Source organism: Bufo bufo, chromosome 2 (genome assembly GCF_905171765.1).
Source record: "Bufo bufo chromosome 2, aBufBuf1.1, whole genome shotgun sequence".
Taxonomy (NCBI): domain Eukaryota; kingdom Metazoa; phylum Chordata; class Amphibia; order Anura; family Bufonidae; genus Bufo; species Bufo bufo.
Genome location: NC_053390.1, coordinates 716,029,984 through 716,055,315, shown reverse-complemented (window position 1 = coordinate 716,055,315; position 25,332 = coordinate 716,029,984). Strand labels below are relative to the sequence as shown.

The 25,332-nt window shown below is 42.8% G+C and overlaps 1 protein-coding gene across 1 annotated transcript in view; it reads left to right on the top strand.

Moving 5' to 3' along the window:
* Window positions 1-14,623: 14,623 nt before the first annotated feature.
* The window catches only part of SLC7A2 (solute carrier family 7 member 2), a 122,674-nt gene continuing 111,965 nt past the window's right edge, over window positions 14,624-25,332 (top strand). Inside the window, exon 1 of the mRNA XM_040418786.1 lies at window positions 14,624-14,794. The gene's annotated coding sequence lies outside the window, so the exon portion shown is untranslated. The remainder of the gene's footprint in view (window positions 14,795-25,332) is intronic.

Below are 25,332 nucleotides of genomic sequence, written 5' to 3'. Positions count from 1 at the left end.
TAAAGGGCTATTCCATTTGCTGCACATGCTGTAAAAATAAACCAGAACTTATACCCAACTTACTGATCCCCTGCTGCCGCAGTTCTGACGGTACCGAGTGTCTGCTTCAACACACTTCCTATTACAGTCGTATGTCCGTTTAACGGCACCCTTAAAAAAATACAACATGTCCTATTTTTGTCCGTTTTACGGACAAGAATTTGACTATTCTATAGATGGCAGGACGGACTGTATGAGCTCACAGCAGCCTATGAAAGTCATATTACACAAAATCCTGATGACAGGTTCCCTTTAACCCCTTAGGGACCCATGACGTACCGGTACGGCATGGATCCCGAGTCCTTAAGGACCCATGACGTACCGGTACGTCATGTATAGTTCCATTGAGCAGGCACCTAGGCTAAATTCCCGTGACCCCCCCGTGTCGGATTTTTATTGTGCGGCGGCTGGCGGAGGTGCCATTGGGTCCCCATGGGACTGTGGGGAACCCGATGGCATGGAAGGCAGCGCGATGTCTAAGGAAGGCATCGCGCTGCCTTCCGGTGACGAGCCTGTGAGATCCAGCCCCCTGGATCTCACAGGCCGGAAGCTGTATGAATAATACACACAGTATTACTCATACAGCCAATGCATTCCAATATAGAAGTATTGGAATGCATTGTAAAGGATTAGACCTCCAAAAGTTCAAGTCCCAAAGTGGGACAAAAAAATAAAGTGAAAAAAAAGGTTGGAAAAATAAAGTTTTTCCCCCCAAAAATTAAAAGTTTCAAGTAAAAATAAACAAAAACGTCATTTTCTCCAAATAAAGTAAAAAAAATTGGTAAAAAATAAAGGAAAAAAAAAAGTATACATATTAGGTATCGCCGCGTCCGTATCGACCGGCTCTATAAACATATCACATGACCTAACCCCTCAGATGAACACCGTAAAAAAAAAAAAAAAAAACTGTGCTAAATAAACCATTTCTTTGTCACCTTACATCACAAAAAGTACAACAGCAAGCGATCAAAAAGGCGTTTGCACACCAAAATAGTACCAATCTAACCGTCACCTCATCCCACAAAAAATGAGCCCCTACCTGAGACAATCGCCCAAAAAATAAAAAAAACTATGGCTCAGAATATGGAGACACTAAAACATCATTTTTTTTGTTTTAAAAAAGATGTTAGCGTGTAAAACTTACATAAATAAAAAAAAGTATACATATTTGGTATCGCCGCATTCGTATCGACCGGCTCTATAAAAATATCACATGACCTAACCCATCAGATGAACACTGTAAAAAATAAAAAATAAAAACTGTGCTAAATAAACTATTTTTTGTCACCTTACATCACAAAAAGTGTAATAGCAAGCGATCAAAAAGTCATATGCACCCCAAAATAGTGCCAATCAAACCGTCATCTCATCCCGCAAAAAATGAGACCCTAGCTAAGATAATCGCCCAAAAACTGAAAAAACTATGGCTCTCAGAATATGGAGACACTAAAACATGATTTTTTTTTTGTTTCAAAAATATTATTGTGTAAAACTTACATTAAAAAAAAAGTATACATATTAGGTATCGCCACGTCCGTATCGACTGGCTCTATAAAAATCTCACATGACCTAATCCCTCAAATGAACACCGTAAAAAATGTAAAATAAAAACTGTGCTAAATAAACCATTTTTTATCACCTTACATCACAAAAAGTGTAATAGCAAGCGATCAAAAAGTCACACGCACCCCAAAATAGTGCCAATAAAACCATCATCTCATCCCTCAAAAATCATACCCTACCCAAGGTAATCACCCAAAAACTGAAAAAATTATGGCTCTCAGACTATGGAAACACTAAAACATGATTTTTTTTGCCTCAAAAAAGAAATCATTGTGTAAAACTTACATAAATAAAAAAAAAGTATACATATTAGGTATCGCCGCGTCCGTGACAACCTTGTCATGATCTAACCTGTCAGATGAATGTTGTAAATAACAAAAAATAAAAACAGTGCCAAAACAGCTATTTCTTGTAATCTTGCCTTAAAAAAGTGTAATATAGAGCAACCAAAAATCATATGTACCCTAAACTAGTACCAACAATACTGCCACCCTATCCCGTAGTTTCAAAAATGGGGCCATTTTTTTGCAGTTTCTACTCTAGGGGTGCATCAGGGGGGCTTCAAATGGGACATGGTGTAAAAAAAAACAGTCCAGCAAAATCTGCCTTCCAAAAACCGTATGGCATTCCTTTCCTTCTGCGCCCTGCCGTGTGCCCGTACAGCTGTTTACGACCACATATGGGGTGTTTCTGTAAACTACAGAATCAGGGCCATAAATATTGAGTTTTGTTTGGCTGTTAACCCTTGCTTTGTTACTGGGAAAAATGGATTAAAATGGAAAATTTGCCAAAAATTTAAATTCTGAAATTTCATCTGCATTTGCCAATAACTCTTGTTGAACACCTAAAGGGTTAACGACGTTTGTAAAATCAGTTTTGAATACCTTGAGAGGTGTAGTTTCTTAAATGGGGTCACTTTTATGGAGTTTCTACTCTAGGGGTGCATCAGGGGGGCTTCAAATGGGACATGGTGTCAAAAAAACCAGTCCAGCAAAACCTGCCTTCCAAAAACCGTATGGCATTCCTTTCCTTCTGCGCCCTGCCGTGTGCCCGTACAGCAGTTTATGACCACATATGGGGTGTTTCTGTAAACTAAAGAATCAGGGCCATAAATATTGAGTTTGGTTTGGCTGTTAACCCTTGCTTTGTAACTGGAAAAAATTATTAAAATGGAAAATCTGCCATTTGTATCTCTATTTTACATTAATGCTTGTGGAATACCTAAAGGGTTAACAACGTATGTAAAAATCCGTTTTGAATACCTTGAGGGGTGTAGTTATTAGAATGGGGTCATTTTTGGGTGGTTTCTATTATGTAAGCCTCACAAAGTGACTTCAAACCTAAAAAGTTGGTTTTTGAAAATTTCAGAAAAATTTCAAGGTTTGCTTCTAAACTTCTAAGCCTTGTAACATCCCCAAAAAATAAAATATCATTCCCAAAATGATCCAAACATGAATTAGACATATGGGGAATGTAAAGTAATAACTATTTTTGGAGGTATTACTATGTATTATAGAAGTAGAGAAATTGAAACTTGGAAATTTGCAAATTTTTCCAAATTTTTGGTAAATTTTGTATTTTTTTATGCAAAAAAAAAATCTTTTTTGACCCAATTTTAGCAGTGTCATGAAGTACAATATGTGACGAAAAAAACAATCTCAGAACGGCCTGGGTAAGTAAAAACGTTTTAAAGTTATCAGCACTTAAAGTGACACTGGTCAGATTTGCAAAAAATGGCCAAGTCCTTAAGGTGAAATAAGGCTGAGTCCTTAAGGGGTTAAATAAACTCCCCAGTTTATTATTATAGACACGATCAGAGTTGAGACGACTTCTAGGTATAGAGGAAAGCTACCAGTGTCCTTTTCTCCCCAGGACCTACCTTCTCAAAGTTGCTGCAGGGGCCCAATAATCAATCATCTGGTGGCATCTTGCTGCTGTGTGAGCAGGTAATATTTGAATGTATCTGTACAGTGGGCCCCCAAAATAAATTTTACTGGTGGGCCCTAGGAACCCCAGTCCGATACTGTATATTTCTCTGATATTAGAAAAACAACCTGGAATTAAGCGTCTAACCTCACAGAATTACAAGTGTCGCTGAAATTGGAGTACAAGCCCCAAGGCCTTTCAGCGCACATTCATAGGTTCACCCAAGTCAAACACAAGCAGTCACTTGTTCTCTTTGAATAACTTCTGTTGAATATGTGAATTTGTCCACACATCCAGGACTCCTGATGGCACTGCAGTGCCCTGGCGCAGAGTGGCCCAAATAGCATCCATCTAAACACGTATCTGAAAGACGGCATTGAGCAGTCCTCACGCAATTACATATGGTTTGGCAGCAGGAATCAAGCATTTTATCTTTCGCTGCCAAATGGACAAAAATCAGACCAAACACTAACTAAATAAGGATTGTTGTACTTTGCCCTTAGTGAAAAGACTTCAGTTCACATTCTCCAGCTACAAACAGGGTTACGTAATTCAGCTGGATGGTGACATGTCAGAAATGTTTGTACATTAGTGATCTGTAACCTGATCATGGCGGCTGCATTCTTGAACTTTGGTGTCTAAAACGAGAATTTTTACTTTTAGATTTTTTTTTCCATTTTTTCCAAAGTGGAACCAATGGTTTTTAATTTTGCAATTTATCTATGGGAAATGGGTTCACATCCCGTTTGATGCCTCCATTTGAAGTATACATTAGAAGAAAAAAAAAGATACAAAAGCGCAGCACACCACGTTCTTGTATCCTGCACAGTACAGTAAAAACAATGGTAAAAAAAAAGAAAATGTTTTATTACAATGGAACTCTATGGTGAACGGATGCCATTGTATGGCATCAGTCTAAGGCCTTCATTTAATGTATACGTTAAACGGATGGCAAAGATGTAATGGGAACCCACCCAGCCTTAAAAGGGTTTTCCAAGATTGTATAACCGATGAACTATCCTTTGGATAGGTTATCAGTGTCTGATCGGTGGGGGTCCGACACCCAGGACACCCATTGATCAGCTGTTTGAGAAGGCACCTGTGCTCCTGTGAGAAATGTGGCCTTCTCTGTGCTCGGAAAAGCTGTGAGGGCGCCACTGCCTTCTCAAACAGGTGATTGGCGGTGATCACGGGTGTCGGACCCCCATCGATCAGATACTGATAACCTATCCAGAAGATAGGTCATTAGTTATAAAGTCTCGGAAAACCCCTTTAAACAGGGCAAAACAGTTATCTTTGTTTTAACTCGTATGCATTTTAACTAGTGAATCTATCTAGTATCTATCTGTCTATCTAGCACATGGTTTTTGGTGCAGAAACGCACAGAAGTCCACAAGAAAAAAACGTACTGATTTTCTGTTTTGAAACCCGCACCCATGTGCAGCTAATACTGTTGAGCAGTGATGGCCAGTTCGCATTGTTCGCCCGCGAACACATGTGAGCTGCCATCTTTTCTCACAGGTCCGGCGAGGCACAGGTAAGTCCTTACCTGTGCCTGTGCGCGAGCCGGTCTGAAAACAAATGCGGTCACCGGGAGCAGGCAGTTCCGAGAACAGCCGCCGGGGGCCTTCATCGAACAATGCGAACTGGCCATCATTGCTGTTGAGCAAATTGAACTTTGGATCAGAGATGTGAAGTCGATTCGTTCAGACATTTAGGGGGTCATTAGGCATATTTCTGGTGCAACTTCTCCCTGCTCACACCAGGTCTAAAAAAGAGCATGCAGCGCGGACGGGGAAGGGGGTGGGCCAGCAGGACCGTCTCATTCATTGTTTTCTTCGCCTGTTTTATAGGCATACAAAATTGTCAAATGTAAGTCAGCTAGAAAGCTGTGTTACATTTAGGAGCGGCGGTGTGACCCCCTTTGTTTTTAATGCCGTCTCCGCGTACAGCATTAAAATATATTGCCTCTGTGTAGGCAAAATTAGTCTCATCCGCGAGACTTTGGTGAATTAATTCAGTAATCACATCTGCGTCTTTAAAAACATTTTAAAATAACAATCCAAAGTCGGGTTTGTTACCAGCTGGTACCTCAGTATCAAACTCAACTTCGGATTGCTATTTTTAAATGTTTTTAAAGACGCAGGTGTGATCACTGAATTAATTCACCAAAGTCTTGCTCAACTTTGGATGAAATGAATTTTGCCTACACTGAGGCAATACATTTTAATGTTGTATGGAGACATCATTAAAACCAAAGTGTTCGAATGAATCGACTTTGGGTCTCTGATCCGAAGCTCGATTCGCTCAACACTAGCAGCTAACATTGGCGACTGGCCATAGACCTTACAGGGAAACTTCCCAGTGGGCCAAAGCCCAGAGGGCCACCAGCCGAGTACATAAAGATCTGATGCGCTCAGCATTAATAGATATATAGGAGCTTCAGGCACTTATGCACCTGGCCAGCGGCTGCAGTTTCCTTCCTGAATTGAACTGCATTGCCGTCCTCAGGACGATCATACAGTTTCATACTGTGACGCCGGTAGCAGTACTTTGTTCTGCACTATGGCCATCTGTCAATTTGGACACGCCTACAACACGGGGCCAATTTTAGGCTTTTTTCCAGGGCCACTTTAAGGGTGCCTTCGTCATAAATTAAGTGCCAGTCCCAGCCGGGGCAATCAGAATAACTCCCTGGATCAACGACCCCTCTCTAGTAGCTATAGCCTGTAATATTATTACACTCCAGAAATACATCCAGGCCCCTCTTGAATTCCTTTATTGTACTCACCATCACCACCTCCTCAGGCAGAGAGTTCCATAGTCTCACTGCTCTTACCGTAAAGAATCCTCTTCTATGTGTACAAACCTTCTTTCCTCCAGACGCAGAGGATGTCCCCTCGTCACAATCCTGGGGATAAATAGATGATGGGAGAGATCTCTGTACTGACCCTGATATATTTATACATAGTTATTAGATCTCCCCCTTTTTTCTAAAGTAAATAACCCGAATGTTGATAATCTTTCAGGGTACTGTAGTCCATCCATTCCAGTTATTACTTTAGTTGTCCTCCTCTGTACCCTCTCCAGCTCTGCTATGTCTGCCTTGTTCACAGGAGCACAGAAATGTACACAGTACTCCATGTGTGGTCTGAATAGTAATACACCCGGAAAAGATGCCGGCAGTCTTCTTTTCCGGGTGTAGGCTGACGTCATCAGCGCAGGCGCACTGAGGAAGGAGCGGGCAAGCGTGCGTCCTTCTCTCAGAGCGCCTGCGCTGAATGAGGACCGGTACGGCACAGGCACGAGATTTCATGGGCAGACAGGGCCAGCGGGAGGAGGAAAGAGTTTGCTGGCCCTGTCTATCAAGTGGAGGAGGGGGCGTGTTTATAGTCCAAGGATCTGGCGGCTACCAGCAAGTAACCGCCCAACTTGCTGGTAGTGAAGTAATTAGCATATTATAAAAGTAAGATTTTTAAAGAAATGACAGCACAGAGAGAGGTAAGAGTGATATATATGGACTCAACTGACATTAGCAAATAGCTAATGTCCGATACTGAAAATTGCTAAATGGGGGGGGGGGGGGGGGGTGACAGAAGCCCTTTAATTCTCTTAGGATATGGGGGTGTATGCCATCTGGTCCTGGCAATTTGTCTATTTTAATCTTTTTAAGACACCGCTGTAATTCTTCCTGAGTCAGACAGGGCACTTTTAATAGAGAAAATAGGGAATTAACTTTTACATTCTGCATTTCATCTGACAGTTTATTTTTTTCAGTGAATACAGTGGAGAAAAAAATATTTAATAACTTTGCTTTCTCCTCATCGCTCTCTGCAACTCCCCCTTCATTACTCTGTAGAGGGCCGACACCTTAAGATTTATACTTTTTACCATTTATATAATTGAAAAACATTTTAGGGTTAGTTTTGCTCTCTTTGGCAATTAATTTCGCGGTCTCTAGTTTGACTGCTTTTATTTGTTTTTTACATTTTCAATTTTTTTCCTTATAGTTTTTCAGTGCTTCCTCGCTACCCTCCTGTTTTAGTGATTTAAATGCTTTTTTTGTCATTTATTGCTTTCTTTACAGTTCTATTTACCCACATTAGTTTTTTCTTGTTCCTTAACCTTTTATTCCCATAAGGTATGTACCTTTTACAATTAGAAAGGTTTTTACTTTATGGTCACTATTTCCCAGGTGTTTCCTCACCTGCACATCTGTTGTTCTGTCAAGTCTATTCGTTAATGCTAAGTCCGGTTTGGCCGTCCCTCTTGTCGGGTCCTGACCAGTTGGGAAAGGTAATTGTCTTTGGTTATTGCCAAGAACCTGTTTCCTTTATGAGAAATACAAGTTTCAGTTTCCCAGTCTATCGCCTCCTGCACACGACCTTTTTTTTTTCCGTTTACGGACCGTTTTTTGCGGTCCGTATACGAAACCATTCATTTCAATGGTTCCGCAAAAAAAAACGGCATGTACTCCGTATGCATTCCATTTCCATATTTCCGTTCCGTTGAAAGATAGAACATGTCCTATTATTGTCCGCAAATCACGTTCCGTGGCTCCATTCAAGTCAATGGGTACACAAAAAAAACGGAACACATACAAAATGTACTCCGTATGTCTTCCATATCCATTCCGTTTTTGCGGAACCATCTATTGAAAATGTTATGTCCAGCCCAATTTTTTCTATGTAATGTATTGTATACTGTATATGCCATATGGAAAAACGGAACGGAAATGGAAACACAACAGAAACAAAAAAACGGAACAACGGATCAGTGAAAAAAATGGACCGCAAAACACTGAAAAAGCCATACGATCGTGTTCTATATCTGGGTAGTTGAAGTCCCCCATAATAACCACCTCATTATGATTTGCCGCCTCGTCTATCTCGTTTAGTAGCAGATTTTCTGTGGACTCTGGTATATTAGGTGGTTTATAGTAAACTCCTATTAGTAATTTATTGTTGTTTTTAGCTCCATGTATCTCTACCCACAGTGACTCCACATGTTCATGTCCCTCACTTATATCTTCCCGGAGTGTGGGCTTTAGACAGGACTTGACATAAAGGCAGACCCCCCCCCTCCTCTCCGGTTTTGACGATCCTTTCTAAACAGACTGTAACCTTGTACATTAACTGCCCAATCATAGCTATCATCCAGCCATGTCTCAGTTATTCCCACTATGTCATAGTCCTCCTTACACATCACTAATTCCAGCTCCCCAGTTTTATTAGTCAGGCTTCTGGCATTAGTACACTGCGTGCAGAATTATTAGGCAAATGAGTATTTTGACCACATCATCCTCTTTATGCATGTTGTCTTACTCCAAGCTGTATAGGCTCGAAAGCCTACTACCAATTAAGCATATTAGGTGATGTGCATCTCTGTAATGAGAAGGGGTGTGGTCTAATGACATCAACACCCTATATCAGGTGTGCATAATTATTAGGCAACTTCCTTTCCTTTAACAAAATGGGTCAAAAGAAGGACTTGACAGGCTCAGAAAAGTCAAAAATAGTGAGATATCTTGCAGAGGGATGCAGCACTCTAAAATTGCAAAGCTTCTGAAGCGGGTTCATCGAACAATCAAGCGTTTCATTCAAAATAGTCAACAGGGTCGCAAGAAGCGTGTGGAAAAACCAAGGCGCAAAATAACTGCCCATGAACTGAGAAAAGTCAAGCGTGCAGCTGCCAAGATGCCACTTGCCACCAGTTTGGCCATATTTCAGAGCTGCAACATCACTGGAGTGCCCAAAAGCACAAGGTGTGCAATACTCAGAGACATGGCCAAGGTAAGAAAGGCTGAAAGACGACCACCACTGAACAAGACACACAAGCTGAAACGTCAAGACTGGGCCAAGAAATATCTCAAGACTGATTTTTCTAAGGTTTTATGGACTGATGAAATGAGAGTGAGTCTTGATGGGCCAGATGGATGGGCCCGTGGCTGGATTGGTAAAGGGCAGAGAGCTCCAGTCCGACTCAGACGCCAGCAAGGTGGAGGTGGAGTACTGGTTTGGGCTGGTATCATCAAAGATGAGCTTGTGGGGCCTTTTCGGGTTGAGGATGGAGTCAAGCTCAACTCCCAGTCCTACTGCCAGTTTCTGGAAGACACCTTCTTCAAGCAGTGGTACAGGAAGAAGTCTGCATCCTTCAAGAAAAACATGATTTTCATGCAGGACAATGCTCCATCACACGCGTCCAAGTACTCCACAGCGTGGCTGGCAAGAAAGGGTATAAAAGAAGAAAATCTAATGACATGGCCTCCTTGTTCACCTGATCTGAACCCCATTGAGAACCTGTGGTCCATCATCAAATGTGAGATTTACAAGGAGGGAAAACAGTACACCTCTCTGAACAGTGTCTGGGAGGCTGTGGTTGCTGCTGCACGCAATGTTGATGGTGAACAGATCAAAACACTGACAGAATCCATGGATGGCAGGCTTTTGAGTGTCCTTGCAAAGAAAGGTGGCTATATTGGTCACTGATTTGTTTTTGTTTTGTTTTTGAATGTCAGAAATGTATATTTGTGAATGTTGAGATGTTATATTGGTTTCACTGGTAAAAATAAATAATTGAAATGGGTATATATTTGTTTTTTGTTAAGTTGCCTAATAATGATGCACAGTAATAGTCACCTGCACACACAGATATCCCCCTAAAATAGCTAAAACTAAAAACAAACTAAAAACTACTTCCAAAAATATTCAGCTTTGATATTAATGAGTTTTTTGGGTTCATTGAGAACATGGTTGTTGTTCAATAATAAAATTAATCCTCAAAAATACAACTTGCCTAATAATTCTGCACTCCCTGTATACATCCATTTGAGAGGTTTATGTATATTTTTTACCCTACACCTTTCCTTCTGAACTGTTCTAGTCCCTCCTTCCATTCCTCCCCCAGTCCCACTACCTTGCCCCCGGTCTCTATCTGCACTATCTTCCCCTCCTATAACGTAATTTCCCTCCCCCCCAGTCCCTAGTTTAAACACTCCTCCAACCTTCTAGCCATCTTCTCCCCCAGCACAGCTGCCCCTTCCCCATTGAGGTGCAGCCCGTCCCTACGATAGAGCCTGTAGCCGATAGAGAAGTCGGCCCAGTTCTCCAGGAACCCAAACTCCTCCTCAATACACCAGTTCTTGAGCCCTTTTTTTGAGCAGAAATGTTACTAATGTTACATGCTAGCCAATAGGAAATTATAAAATGCCATACAAGCAGAGCTTTTTTTTTTTTTTTGTAGTGTAGTTTTAAGACAGTTCCCTTGCGTATTTTGCTCCTTTGGCCTTTTGTTGTTAAATTGCAGCATCCTTTGGCTGTGGAGTTTTTCCAGATGTTAGATTTCTCTATAGGAAAAAAAAAAGTCATAAAAAATCTGTAACTATAACGCCCCCCCCCCCAAAAAAAAAACTAAAACGTTGCTGTTTTTTCAAGCCAAAGAAATGCCAAAGAAAAGACATGTGCTTAGATTTACCAAAACTGGTGTAAAGGAAAACTTGGCTTAGTTACCCATGGCAACCAATCAGATTCCACCTTTAATCTCTCAGAGCTCCTTAGGAAAATGAAAGGTGGAATCTGATTGGTTGCTATGAGCAACTAAGCCAGTTTTCCTTTACAGCGGTTTTGATAAATCTCGTCCATAGAGGGGCAGCACCCTGATGCTTGCTTTGTGGTTAGTAATGAAGTTAGCTCCACTATTTAGGCACTGGACTGCATTACTCATCAGTTTGCGTTGATTTATTACGGGATTATATTTTGGCACTGCATTATGGTATTGTTTAGCAGTATTATTGTAATGGCAATGTTACTCTCCATTTGTCTTTATATAAAGTGAGAAAGCAATGGCTTTTGGCCACTAAATCACTCTGCATAGGTCATGGTTCAGCAACCTTCGGCATGCCAGCTGCTGTGAAACTACAACTACCAGCATGCAAACATGCTCAGCTGTTCTCACAACTGCTATAAAAGTGAATGGAGCATTGTGGGAGTTGTAGATTTAGAACACCTGGAGTTCGGCAGGCTGCTGATCCCTGGCATAGAGAAAGGCTAGGAGAGACTGCTGCCATGTAAACACCACACAGCAGTCAGACTTACCACTTTTCTCCCCTGCTGCTTCCTACATTGTCCTCCGGTCGGTGTTGGTGCTCCTGGCTGCAGCAGTGATGTCTTCTACACACCATGTCACTGCTGCAGCCGTCACTGGCCTCAGAAGTCATGAGCTGTACACTGCTGAGGCCAGTGATTGGTTGCACAGTGACAAATGGGGTCATTTATCAAACTGGTGTAAAGTAGAACTGGCTTAGTTGCCCATAGCAACCAATCAGATTCCACTTTAAATTTTTCAAAAGAGCTGTGAAAAATGAAAAGCGTAATCTGATTGGTCGCTATGGGCAACTATGCCAGTTCTACTTTACACCAGGTTGATGAATGACCTCAAAAGCGTTTACAAAACGTCACTACTGCAAGTTGATGTCAGGACCGGAAGGGGTAGAAGAAAAAAGTGGCGAATATGACTTTGTTAGGCCTCATGCACACGAACGGGCCGGGCCTGTGCTTCTAGGGCCAATTCACTTGAATGGCGTCCGCGATCCGCATCCGACGGTCCGCAACGCAAAAAAGTAGTGCATGCGGAGGCACAGACAGAAACCCCACGACAGCACTCTGTGGTGCTTCCATGGGGTTCCGTGCCTCTGTTCCGCAATGGGTCCGCATCCGTGATGCAGGGTGCACGCGGTAGGTGCCTGTGTATTGTGAACCTGCTGTCTGCGGGCCACAATATGGCCATGCCCGGGCAACGGCCGCGTGCCTGAAGCCTTATACAGTGCCAGCAAAGTGTATGAGATTAGACAGATCTCTTGTACACTTTTAGTTAAATTTTTTTCGTGCGGAAATTGACCTGCTGTCCGGATTTTTTAATCCGCCGCATGACAATTTTTTGGTGCTGATTTGGTAAAGAAACGCACAGAAATCCGCACGAAAGACTACACAGATTTTCTGTTTTGAAACTTCCACCCCTGTGCAGGTATCCTAAGGAGGCCTTTACAGGTCATCGATTTTGTTTCAGAAAATTTCTGCGACTGAAAATCCGTTTCATCAGAATGGGGTTGTTTCGGCGAAAAAAAGCTGTCGAGTTTCACAGAGCCGTAATGCTCACTGGCTTTCAAGAGGGGTTTGAACTTCTGCATGTAAGCAAGCATGGTATAAGGGTAAAGCTCTCCCTGCACCACATGTATCATCCAGCCTGAGCCTTTATAGAGGAAATGCGCAAAATGCAGGCCGGTATCCATGTTTTGCAGACCGTAAAAACTGAAACAGTCGCATGCATGAGCCCTAAGGAAAATTTCATTGTATCTTCCTTTGTAGATTGACAGAACTGTGTCGGGGTACGGCCACATGTACGGGATTTATGTTCCCGCGGATTCCACCCCATGCAGTGCAGCATGTCCATTTATGCTGTGGATTGAAATTCCACACCGAAGGTCAAATTATTATGCAGCGCGCGGACGAGGTTTGCTTCTATCTCATCCATTTTGCTGTTACTGTAAAACGCTGCTGATTTTATGCTATGTGTGAACTTACCCTTAAAGGGGTTATCCCATCATAATGATCACTGTTAAATCTGTTAATGATTTGACAGTGATCATTTTTGTAAATATACTTTATTAACAAATTCCCACCGATTAGGAGAAAATTCATCCCCACTTACCTTATTGTTGTGACTCGGTCTCCCCTGGTTACGACCACCGCTCTTCCGCAAAATCCCGATGGTCGCGCTTGCCCAGAAGACTTCTTCTTTTCTCCCGGCCGGGCCACTCGCTGTCCTGAACGCGCACGCTGCCGCGCATGCGCGACGGTGACTTCTTCCCGGCCAGAATAGTAAAGAGCTGCGAACGCGCACGCCGGCTCTGTACTATACTGGCCAGAAATAAGTCACATTGCGCATGCGCGGGAGCGTGCGCGTTCAGTCCAGCGCGCGGCCCGGCCGGGAGAAGACTTCAATCAAGATGAAGCCCGCCCCCAGCCAGAATCCAGGAAGTGAACGCGCGGTGGCAGCAGGTAAGTATGAAACTGCTAAGTGGGATAACCCCTTTAAGTATTTTCAACCTCCTAGAGCATTCTGTACTTTTTCATGCACTAAGACACAAGTTTATTAACGGCTCGCGGAAGCTGCTGAATTTCAGCTCTGGTTTCTATGGAGCCTCAGTACAGCGCTCACAAACGTCTATAGCAGGGATCAGCAACCTTCGGTACTCCAGCTGCTGCGAAACTACCATTCCCAGCATGCTCCATTCATTTCTATGTGAGTTCCTAGCAGAGCAGAGCAAGCATGCATGCTGAGAGTTGTAGTTTCACAACAGCTGGAGTGCCGGAGGTTGCCTACCCCTGGTCTATAGGGTCCTACGCTGGTTTCACACTGCCTTTTTGCCGGATCTCTCTGCATTTCGGCATTGCCGGACTCTGCCTGGCCCCACAAACTATAATAGTGAATCCGGCAAATATTCGAAGAATCGGCCGGACGAAAAAGCGCTGTGGGCAGTGGTCTCAGAATGTTTGCCATGTGGCAGCAGATCTCTGCCGGTCCCAATTATAGTGATGGTGTTAAGTAGAATAGCGCCGCATGCCACCCGCAATCAGAATTGATTACACAAAGACTCTTGCAGAACGCTTTGCGCCATGTTCCACTGGATGCTAAATGATGTGGCAATCTACCCTAGGAGCATCGCTTTTGGGGAATATATTTATGTAATACCTGGCGGCAAAAGGGCTTCGCAGTGCTGAGGGGCCAGTGCATAGAGGTCTGTGGACCCCGTAATGGGAAAATGTAGAGAAGAGAAGAGCTTAAGGCCCATCTGACTGTTCAGTGTATGGAGCTGCTGCAGTGTACAGCATGGGGAGCACACTTCCTCCCAATAGGAGGGCAGCATGGCTCTGTACATGGGAGAACAGTTTATTTCTTTCAGCTCTAACTTTAAGTCCAATGAATTCCACATCTGTCAAAAGCCAAACACACACAAGGCGTCTCCCCGCGCAGCTCCTTGCTATTGGTGTGAGTGTGCTCAGTGAGTATGAGCACCTCCCTCCCCCCCACCTCCAGCTTTTCATGCTGCCTGTCAGACACCCCTGGAGCTGTATATGCTGTGTGCAGCCCCCGTGTCATGTGGTGTCTGGATCCTGCCAAATCCAGCAGCTAAATACAATCCTGCAAGAATCCCATACTCCATAGACTGAGGAGAAGACTATAGTAAAAGAAGGAGACCCCCTAAACTGTAAGTTCTGCTTGTGCTTAAAAGGCTTCTGGCATTGAAAGGGTGAAGGTCTTTTGGGAGGTGTGCCTGCTCCGAAAGGAGTTCCCTTACACATTAGGGATGAGCCATGACTGCACACACACATGCCCTATTTACAGGCTATGCTCTAGTTTTGCATAGGACTGACAGCAGACCCAATGACCCCATCAGCTCTGCTACATCTGTATGGTGGGAACGGACGGTTGACACAGAATTTTCTCTGAGCTTAGAAGAAAGAGATGTTTGCCTTGTAATATTGTAGCAAGATTTTATAAATCACTTTTTTTCTACGATTTTCCCTTATACACAGATATATCGTAAAACCAACTTTTTATTGGTAGCATCAGGAGCAACATTTCAGACTGTAGCAGATTATAGCAGAGCCGGCGGATGGCCCAATACAGACGTGACTGAATCACACAAAACTGACCCGTGGATATAACAATAAGGGCTCGTGCACATGTCCGTATATATTCTGTGGTCCACAAAAACCGGATCCACAAAAAATACGGATGACGTCCGTGTGCATTCTGTATTTTGCAGAACGGAACAGCTGGCCCCTAATAGAACAGTCCTATCCTTGTCCGTAATGCGGACAATAATAGGATATGTTCTATTTTTTGCGGAACGGACATAGGGAAACGGAACGCACACAGAGTAACTTCTGTTTTTTGCGGACCCATTGAAATGAATGGTTCCGCATAAGGGCTCATGCACACAAACATATGTTCTTTTTGTGTCCGTTCCATTCTTTTCGCCCCGTATACGGAACCATTAATTTCAATGGGTCCGCAAAAAATGGGAAGTTACTCCGTGTGCATTCCGTTTCCGTATGTCTCTATGTCGGTTCCGCAAAAAAATAGAACATGTCCTATTATTGTCCGCATTACAGACAAGGATAGGACTGTTCTATTAGGGGCCAGCTGTTCCGTTCTGCAAAATACGGAATGCACACGGACATTAGTATTTTTTGCAGATCCATTTTTTGCAGACCACAAAATACATACAGTCGTGTGCATGAGCCCTAAGGTCCACAAAAAAAAAAAAACGGACACAGAAAGAAAATGTGTGCATGAGCCCTAAGGCACAGCATAGCCAATAGGCTTTTAACCCAATGATTTCTGAAGAATTGCATGTCATATTGAAATATCCTGGTGTTAGGCCTCATGCACACGACAATATGTATTTTGCAAATTGAGGATGAGCAAAATACGTCTGTTACATCCGCTTTTTTGCAGACCGATTGATTTCAGTGCAGACAAATATAGGACATGTTCTATCATTTTGTGGAACGGACATACGGGTGCGGAAGGCACAGGGATCATCCATGTGCTTTCTGCATCCGTATATCTGTTCTGCAAAAAGATAGAAAATGTCTGCAAAATGCGGAACCCACGGACCCATTGAGGTCAAAGGGTCTGCAAAAAATGCAGATGCAGCACAGACGTATTTTGCAGATCCATTATCTGCGGACTGCAAAATCCATATGGTTGTGTGCAAGAAGAATACGGTCTAAAGTATACCACCCAACAGGTGGTACAAAGGCAAGTATTTAAAGGGGTTGTCTGCTTGTTTCCATGGTTACGAGCACCCTGCAATCCATCAGCGGTGGTCGTGCTTGCACACTATAGGAAAAAGCACCAGCCTTTCTGGTGTCTGAGACCGTGGGAGTGCACATAGGCTGGTGCTTTTTCCTATAGTGTGCCAGCATGGCCACAACTGATGGATTGCAGGGTGGTCTGTAACCATGGAAACAAGCTCTGTATAATGTGATAGATAAATGAATCCAGCCAGCAAAGGGAGCAATACGGACAATCACAATACATTAGTAAGTGCCTTGTATTAATTTCCTCTTCATTATTCATGCACACGAAAGTATGTGTTTTGCTGTCCGCAAATTGCGGATCTGCAAAAAAAAAATGATGCTATCCTTATGCCATCCGTTTTTTTTTTTTGCGGATCCATTGTAACAATGCCTAAAACGGACAAGAATAGGACATGTTCTATTTTTTTTGCGGGGCTACGGAACGGACATACTGATGCGGACCCATTGAAATAAATGGGTCCGCATCCTATCCGCAAAAAAAAAAAATAACGGAAACAAACAACCTTCGTGTGCTAGTAGCCTAATAAATGCTATTTGCTGAAGTAAGACAACCCCTTTAATATGTTCTAAAAATGTGCCAAATTTATGACACAGCATGCGCCTGTGATCAATTCTGCCGCATTGTACCGTTCTTAGAGGGAATGTATCATTAGAAAATGGCCTATTGTTTATCAGGGATGCTCAACCTGCGGCCTTCCAGCTGTTGTAAAACTACAACTCCCACCATGCCCTGCTGTAGGCTGATAGGTGTAAGCTGTCCGGGAATTATGGGAGTTGTAGTTTTGCAACAGCTGGAGGGCCGCAGGTTGAGCATGCCTGGTTTAAATCATGGTTTTATGTTAAAAATAGATATTTTTTAGATTTTATGGTGATTCTATTTTTAATGCTTCATGTCTCTTTTAAAAAAATTTTTTTTAATGTAATTGTGCAATTTTCTCAGCCACTAGGTCTAATAGGTCATGATTTCCTGCTGTGTACATCACAGACAGATGTCACCTCTGTATAGATAACACATGAACCACCATTCAAAATAGATGATATCACAGCTTAGGCTGAGTTCACATCAGCGTTTAGCCTTTCCGTTCTCCTGCTCCGTTATAGGAGCAGGAGAACGGAAAGGACGGATTCGGCACATAACTGAGCCAAACGGAGCCTACGGACCCCATAGACTATAATGGGGTCCGTTATGTTTCCGCTCAGAGGAAGATTTTTGAATCAGAGACAAAAGTCCTGTGCACACAACTTTTGTCTCCGCTCCAAAATCATCTTCTGAGCGGAAACATAACGGACCCCATTATAGTCTATGGGGTCCGTAGGCTCCTTTCGGCTCAGTTATGTGCCGAATCCGTCCTAAACGGAGCAGGAGAACGGAAAGGCTGAACGCTGATATGAAGTCAGCCTTAGCTAATCCCTTTGGACCTCTGCATACGTCACTGAGCATACCTAGAAAACACTCCGGTAGAAATCACTGAGGTCCCCTCCTGTCCATACTATCTATGGCCCATGTGGCTGCTCTCAAAGAATAGCAAGTCTTGACAAATGCAAGGCCTGTAAACCAGTGTGAAAATTGCATGATGTTATTTAAAGGGGTTATCCAACCCCTATAATGCCCCCCAAAATGCCTGGGCATCTCATACAGGTTATACTTAGCCTGCTCCCCAGCACCAGCATTGCCCCTGGTGCCCACACGGCTGCCGCTGCATCATGTGGATCAAAACATCCAGCAACCGGGGAGGGGGGGGGGGGGGGGCAGGTCATAGGAGGCTGCAACGGAGACAAGCTTCCCTAGCAGCAGCTCCGGCCCTTATCTCTGAACTCCTGACATCTACTAAATAGTCTTATCAGTTTGAAAAGAACTGCGCAATTTGTCGTTATCTGACCACACCGCAAACAAATCGAACTTGTTCGTGCGGATCCGTAGTGCTTCCGCGGGGTTCCGAACCGTGATTCCGTTCCGCATCTCCGTGATTGCGGACCCATTCAAGTGAATGAGTCGCAATACGGCCGCGGGCACACAACGTTCGTGTGCAAGAGGCCTTGGAGCCCAGGGATCCCTTTAACATATGCACCGGGAGCTTTCCTGGTAAATGTAGACATGATTGTAACATGGTGTGCTCTAGTATTCTACACGGTCCGCCATTTACGATTAACAATAAGCAGGTAGTTTATGCCTTGTTCACACTAGCATCATGACTTCCACTTGTAACAGCTCCAGGACAGCTATGCCTCATCTGTTTTATATCACAGATAACGTTACTATCATTGTGTGTGCTTTATAAAATAGTCTTCAAAATCTGGAATAATGCTGAGTAAACCAATATGTAAATGAAATCAGCAAAGTCAATGCAGGTCTCATGAAAAGACCTATAACAAGCGCTCCAACCAGCTCTGATCACTTCCATAACATGCACTTGTATTAGGCTAGGTGCACTACATTGGGTGAATATGACTGGAATATATGTGCTGTCCCTCAAGACATATCAATAACCAATCATGGGCTAGATGTGTACCAAACAGAGTCCTCTTGGCTGGTATATCTTTATTTAAAGGTGGTTCGCCAGGCCTGTACTTAAAAAGTCATTTTCAGCTAACCTGTGGACAGAAGACGCTGGGGGAGATTTATGAAAACTGGTGTAAAGGGAAACTGGTTTAATCGTCCATAGCAACCAATCAGATTCCGCCTGTGCGTAGAGGATTCTCAACATGTTTGCCGGGTTGCGGACGGATCTCCTCCACTTCCCATTATTGTGAATAGGGCCGGAGGGTGTCAGGTAGCGCCTGGCAATACCGGATCCAGACATCTGCTGTCTAATGCTAGTGTGCGGAAACAAACACAAATGTGCATGGAAAATCATGTGCAATTCTGCAAGTCTACCCCCTCCAATTTGCAGGTAGGTTAAAACTACAGATGTTGCTGCAGAGGTAAGATAGAGGTCTGCAAACGATGGACAACTCAAGCTAGACTTTTATCGTACTACAAAAAAATCACTGGGAAAGTAGCCTGAAAATTGTTACCGGCACTAGAGAGAAAATCACAGTGAAATTGCTTTTTAATTGGCAAGAGATTTAACGTTTAGGGTGTGTCCCTACGGTACAGTTGGCTGCATGTACCAAAGCCACGTCCATCCGTGGCAGCCAATGGCCACATGATTTTATAAAAAAATTGGCTGCTGCAGGTGAGCAACTTCTGGCCACATGAAGCCAGCTGTACCATCAGCCCAGACCCTTATACACACATCCAGATAAGGATAAGGTTTTATCGGCTGCAGGTGAAATATGTAAGAAGAATTTAAAGTGAAACATTAGGGTATGTTCACACATGGCAGATCCAGCACCATATATCTTAGTATTCCCATTCTAATACTACTCCCACTTCACTCCTACTGCAGCCTCTTATAACTACCCTGACATCTAGATATTGGATGTTGGATTGTTTGATATACAGGTGAAACTCGAAAAATTAGAATATCGTGCAAAGTTCATTTATGTCTGTAATGCAACTTAAAAGGTGAAACTAACATATGAGATAGACTCATTACATGCAAAGCGAAATATTTCAAGCCTTTATTTGTTATAATTTGGATGATTATGGCTTATAGCTTATGAAACCGCAATATCACAATTTTGAGGTCCCCTTTGCTCAGGGGGTATGGATTCATTAGCTGACTAGAGTGTGACACTTTGAGCCTAGAATATTGAACCTTTTCACAAAACTCTAATTTTAAGCTGCATTAATTCAATTCCTTTTAATTTGCATTACTGAAATAAATGGACTTTTGCACGATATTCTAATTTTTCGAGTTTCACCTGTATATATGTATATATATATATATATGTAATGTTCTCATTGAACACTTGTGTATAAGGCTCCCGCTCCACTGGATCTGTTGTGTTTTATTTAAACCTTCAGTTTGTGCTGGATTCTTTGGGGACTTTCGACTAGTCATAAAATAGTTAGAAGTCCCCTTTTTTAGACAAATCTAACAGCGGGGGAAACTAAGACCGGTCAGTCTTAGTAAATGTGCCTCTTTGTATTTGAGGAAGTAGGCAGACTCCCTCCGAAACGCACTATACACTGATGAGCAAAAGGGTAACAATTTTTTGAACTTTTGACTTTCAGGCTCCATATCTTACCATCCACTACAGCTTCAAATGTGAGACTACCATCATTTTATATTAGACAATCATCTTGGCTATATCATACATAAATTGGACTTGCAACTATTTAGCATATGATTAGTTATGCAGATTCTTGTCATGTAACTGCATTGTTACTGTTCTGCTGTGGTAGAACTATCTTTTTCTTCTTGCATACTACAAATTACCACCTGTTCTCACATTCCCTAATACCTCAGTGTGTTATTAGGTTGATTCCCAAGCGAATGGTCAACCATGAAGAAGATTTCCCAAGAAAAGAGAAACAACATCACCCAGCTCATCGATAGCAGTATCTCGGCCAAGAAAATTGCCAAACTGCATCATGTGAGTGCCATGACAGTTGGAAGAATACGAAATGAAGTCCATCCATCTATTCCAAAGCCAAGAGGTGGACGTCCAGGCAAAATATTGGAGTAAACAAGTCAGCTCATCGCAAGGTCTAGCAGTGGAGGTGGCTCATTTGCTTTGCAATAGTCAGATCACAGACATCCATGCAAGCACCGTGTGACGCACATTAAACAAGTCTAGAATGGTGGCCCGAAAAAAGGTGAAGAGGTCTTGACTTCAAAATCGGCATAAGAAAGTACAATTTGCAAAAAAAGTACAAACAGTGGACAGTAGAAGATTGAAAATGGGTGATTTGGAGCGATGAGATGAAAGTCAATAGATTGGGCTCTGATGGGTGCAAATGGGTCTGGAAGAAACAAGGAAAAATGTGGCTAACGGTCAGGAAATTGAAGGAACTGTCAAGTTCGGTGGAGGAAGCCTGATGATATAGGGTTGTTTCACAGCCAAAAGTGTTGGCTACTTGACCAGGATCAATGGTGGTCTTAATGATGAGTTATGTGTGAGTATCCTACAAGACGAGTTACTTTGTACACTCGAGTACTATGAGTTTGAAAATAGTGCTCCAGCAGGACGTCAAACTGAGGCATACGTCGAGATTGGTGAAGAAATGGTTCAACGACTATGAAGGTGGGTGCTGGATTGGCCCCCACAGTCCCCAGGCCTCAATACAATCGAACACTTGTTCGTAAAGTTGAAGAAAAAGCTGTATTCGTACCCAAGTGAGTCAACCAGTATGCAACAACATTGGGAACGTGTAGAAGAGACCTGGGAACAGATTTCGGTCAAGACATGTTTGAATCTGATCAAGAGCATGCACAGAAGGATTCAGGCAGTGTTGAAAGCCAAAAGTGGATTTACAAAATACAAAAAAAACAATAAAAATAAACATTTAGAATTTTAGGAGCAGAACAGTGACAATGCAGTTACATAACGAAAATGTGCATAACTAATCATATGCTAAATAGTTGCAAGTCCAATTTATGTATGAGATAGCCAAGATGATTGTCTATAAAAAGATGGTAGTCTCATGTCGAAGATGTAGTGGATGGTGAGATATGGAGCCTGAAAGTCAAAAAAACATTCAAAACATTGTTACCCTTTTGCTCTTCGGTGTACATATTGTTACATGTATTTTAATTTTATTAAATTGGTTTTCTCCTTGGACAGTGCCCTTGTATCCTGCTTCTGTCTTCTGTCCGTGATGAGCCAAAAATATAGACAGCAACCTCTGGTAATAAGAGAGTACCTACATCTTTACCAGTCTCATTGAAAAGGTTAGGGGTGACAAGGGGCAACAGTTTAAGGATTTAAAAAAATCAAAAAAAATCACCTGAACTGGAATGAACAGAACACTTACCTGGTGACCTCCAGATCCGCCGATCCCTGTGATCATCTTCTGTCTTCTATCCTAGAACTCTGCACTGCTTCTCAGACTACCTGATACATACTGTGATTTCCTGCTGCCCGTGGAGGTGCCAGCATCGCTCATGTGAGCAGTGCTGGCCAATTCAAAATCAGGACTGGACAAGCAGGAATTATCTTGGACTAGCGATGTACACTATGCATCAGATAGTGTGAGAAGTAGTGCAACCATCTTGGACGGCAGAAGAGGAACCCAGGAACTTGCAGATCTGTAGCTAAAAAGATGAAAAGGGAGCACCATGTACGTATTCTGTTTGTTCCCCAGGTGATATGAATTTTCTTGAACTGGAGTGTCCCTTTAAGATTTTCTGGATTGGGCCAGCCTCAACCAGTTTATTATTTTGCTCATGGTCAGCTGCGCACTACAGGTCACCATATCAGTGACCACACCTAGATAGAATTGGGACTGTTTTCCACCTACGCTACCTGTACATTCTCCTAGCTTCCATCTTAAATCCAGGGTTTTGTTGCATAAGGAAGTAATCCGGTAGGTCGGTTGATGTAGATTCCATAAATGGACAATTCCTCTAAGGTAAACTTGGTAAAGATAGTATTTTATTATGTTCATGTAATTAAATTCTGACTTTTGTGATGCTGGTAGGTTTTCACAGACATTACTGTTAAAAATGGACCAGTTTTTGGGCCACAGTTTGCACCAAAAAAATGATGTACATGCTTTGCACCGCATTCTCACTTTTTTAAGTCTCGGTCAACTCCTGGAGCCTTTATTATCAGGAGTAGGTTAAATAGCAACTTTTATTCTGTCAGATTCTGCTCCTGCAAGTGTCCTGTTTCACAGGTCCCCACAGCTCTGTGTGACAGCTGCAGCATCCAACCAGAAGACCGGTACATCTGTCACTCAGAGCAGAGGAGAGGGGCTGTGAAGTAGCTCAATGAATCTCTACCTCCAGGGAACCTGCAGGAGCAGAATAACACTTCATATTGCCACTACTTCTGATAATAAAAGCTCCACAAAAAGTACTGCTCTTCTCAACCCATCCATTAGCAGTTTTCCATGGTCAAATCTACTTTTGTCTTCAATAATGGCTATAAAAAAAAATTAAAAAAATTCTGGGTTTTGGTTTTATGGATAATTAGACAGAGAAGCGTGTCATGTTTAGTCTGTGTCGGTAGCAATGTATTCGTACTGGCATACTTGTATGCTGATATGTTTTTGATACAAATCTTCTGTTATTCCTCATATTCTTTAGCAATAGTTTGTAATCTTTATTCTACCTACTGTAGAATTGGCTAAATTAACATGACTAAAACATTTTCCAGCTAACAGCAGCTTCAGCAACGCCCTTCTCATTGGATTTACAACACCAATGCACACCGTTCCGTTTTTTTCGGTCCGCAAACCGCGGATCCGCAAAAATCGGAAGCCGCCCGTGTGTGCCTTCCGCAATTTGCGGAACGGAACGGGCGGCCCATTGTAGAAATGCCTATTCTTGTCCGCAAAACGGACAAGAATAGGACATGTTATATTTTTTTTGCGGGGCCACGGAATGGAGCAACGGATGCGGACAGCACACGGAGTGCTGTCCGCATCTATTGCGGCCCTATTGAAGTGAATGGGTCCGCACCCGAGCCGCAAAAACTGCGGCTCAGATGTGGACCCGAACAACGCTCGCGTGCATGAGGCCTAATATTCATTTATTATACTGACACTGAATAATGAATAAAAAGACTCCATATAATCCACAAATTTCAACCAGTGATGGTCATCTAAAAGCAAGAGCCCCTGCACGGCATGTATGATGGTCATTTTCATAGGATTTGCTATTAAAGGGTCACTAAAACCTTTGATATGATAGGTTTTAATTGGTGGGGGGCAGAGTGCTGGGATCCCTACTGATCCCTAAAATAAGGAGAGAGAAGCGCTCACATATTCATCTCCTTGCTGCAAGAGATGGACCAATACACATTCTTTTGAGTCCGTCTCCTGCAGCGAGGAGAGAGTGTGTTATATGCCCAGGACTTAAATATTAATGACCTATCCTCAGGTCATCAATATCAGATTGGTGGGGGAGGTCCATCTCTTGTCCCCCCTGCTGATTAACAGTTTGTATACCAAGCACAGCGCTGTACATTGTATAGTGGCTGTGCTTGGTATTGCAGCTCAATTCCATTGACTTGAATGGGGCTGAGAAGCAGACGGGCAATGCGACTGATGGACGTGAGATAGTTCTTGGTTGACCAAGAAGACGCAGCACTCACCTGAGTGCCACTGCCCCTTTCAACAGTTGATCAGAGGTGACAGAGTTGAACCCCCACCAATCCGCTATGGATGACCTATCCTAAGAATAGTTCATCAATATTTAAGTCGAAGAAAACCCCTTTAAGTCTGTGGCATGTAGGTAAGAGACCTACACCCTGAAAAGAAATGAAGCTTCACCTATAGGTTTATTCTAAGTAGGGATGTAGCTGAGGAGGTGGAGCTTGGATGGGCATGTGTACAAGATGCTGGTGCCAGGGGGCAGCGCCACAAACCACTCTGCCTTGGCCGGGGTACTTAGATACAGGGCTACAGAAATAGAATTAGTCTTTGCTCCTTTGTGAATGAAAGACCAGCTCTGGCTCTGAATTAAACTGTGTAAGTTTTTCTGGTGCAAATGAAGACTGAAATCTATGGCAGTCTGTCAATAGGAAAACATGTCTTTCAGTGCATTATAGAGACATGTCTACCAGTTAATGATCTCTCACCAAGAGGTACACTACCCAAAGTAGCCCCTGAGAGCCTTTTTATAGGGCAGTGGGGGAAGCACTTTTCCGCCCTCTTGTGGCAGGACCCAGTTTTGAAGCAGACCACACCTGTAATCATTTAGATATCTGCCTCCTGACACATCAGTTTTTGTTACTACCTGCATTCCTGATCGAATAACAATTATGGAACATCTATTTTATGCCCCTACATTGTGCCTTTCCTTTATTATTCCTGCTAGAAGTTTATGAATGAATGAATTGCCTGCAGTCTACAATAAAG